This window comes from Pelobates fuscus, chromosome 2 (assembly GCF_036172605.1).
Source record: "Pelobates fuscus isolate aPelFus1 chromosome 2, aPelFus1.pri, whole genome shotgun sequence".
NCBI classification, from domain to species: domain Eukaryota; kingdom Metazoa; phylum Chordata; class Amphibia; order Anura; family Pelobatidae; genus Pelobates; species Pelobates fuscus.
This window is the reverse complement of record NC_086318.1, coordinates 249,590,380-249,591,588: the sequence shown is the minus strand read 5'-3', so window position 1 is coordinate 249,591,588 and position 1,209 is coordinate 249,590,380. Positions and strand designations below refer to the sequence as shown.

Here is a 1,209-nt window from a genome sequence, read left to right as displayed (position 1 = left end):
AGCAGATATGGAGGCAGTCCCTTGGCACCATGGAAATGTTGAGCAGAGCCGTACTCGGAAGCTGTTCAATCTTTTAAATTGGTATGGGTGCAAAGCTTACCCCTAAAACCTCGGTCTCATTCACACATGCTTTGGCATGTATAAAAAAAGTAAAAAACATTTTTTAAGTGTAAGTAGACAGTGCTTTTATTTCTACAATGGTTTTTCTTTTTTACCTCTTTCGGATGTATAAAATTAATGTGCGATAAACTGTGTCATTAAAATTGTATAAGTTTTGCAGTGTATCCCATAGTGATAGTCCAACTATTTTATTGTCCCGAGTTTCAACATTGTATGTCATTTATGATTATTTTTTATTCATACAATTGGTGGCGTAATCGTCATTTCGAATGAAACTACAGTATTCCCCATTAGGCGGTTCTGTGATGTATCTTGGTGACACGCAGGAGAAAGAAGCAAATATTGAGTTTTGGAACGCAAGCCACAAAAAGTTTCTTGTCCTCGGATCTCAGCAGGTGCCTGTCCACACATTTTAAAACAAGCTAAGGAGGCTTCTGTCATGATGGGAAGATTTGATAATGATAATTGTGATGTGCCTGCTTATTTTGTAAGCTGTTTTAACAGTGTGTTCCAATATTCAATTGCTTGCAGAATGTACTAGGATTCTGAGATTTAGTTTTTTTAGATCAAGCATGATTTCACATCACATTGCAAGGGTACATTGTGGTACAGTCTCTTGAGTATATAAAGGTTGTCCACACTACCAAGAGGTTTGAGACCTTCAATTTGAACTATCAGAATAGAATGTGGTAAGTGTAAACAAACCGTAAAATCTAAATAAATGTATTAAAACTCTATAAATGGGCATGAATTGCCAATAACATCACCATTAAGATAACCATTTATTACATATTAAGAAGGACGGAACACATTAAACCAAAAAAGGACAGAAAACAATAAGTCACAAAACTAGTAAGAAACAATCTCCACTAAGAAATCATATGTTACGAACAATAAAAAATAAATTAGTATACACACACACACACCGTATATACTCGAGTATAAGCCGACCCGAATATAAGCCGAGGCCCCTAATTTTATCCCAAAAAACTGGGAAAACTTATTGACTCGAGTATAAGACTAGGGTGGGAAATGCAGCAGCTACTGGTAAATTTCTAAATAAAATTAGATCCTAAAAAAAATATATTA

At 35.0% G+C, this 1,209-nt stretch overlaps 1 protein-coding gene across 1 annotated transcript in view; it reads right to left on the bottom strand.

The window, feature by feature from the left end:
• The window catches only part of GINM1 (glycosylated integral membrane protein 1), a 27,926-nt gene that overhangs the window by 5,100 nt on the left and 21,617 nt on the right, over positions 1–1,209 (bottom strand). The window lies entirely within an intron of this gene.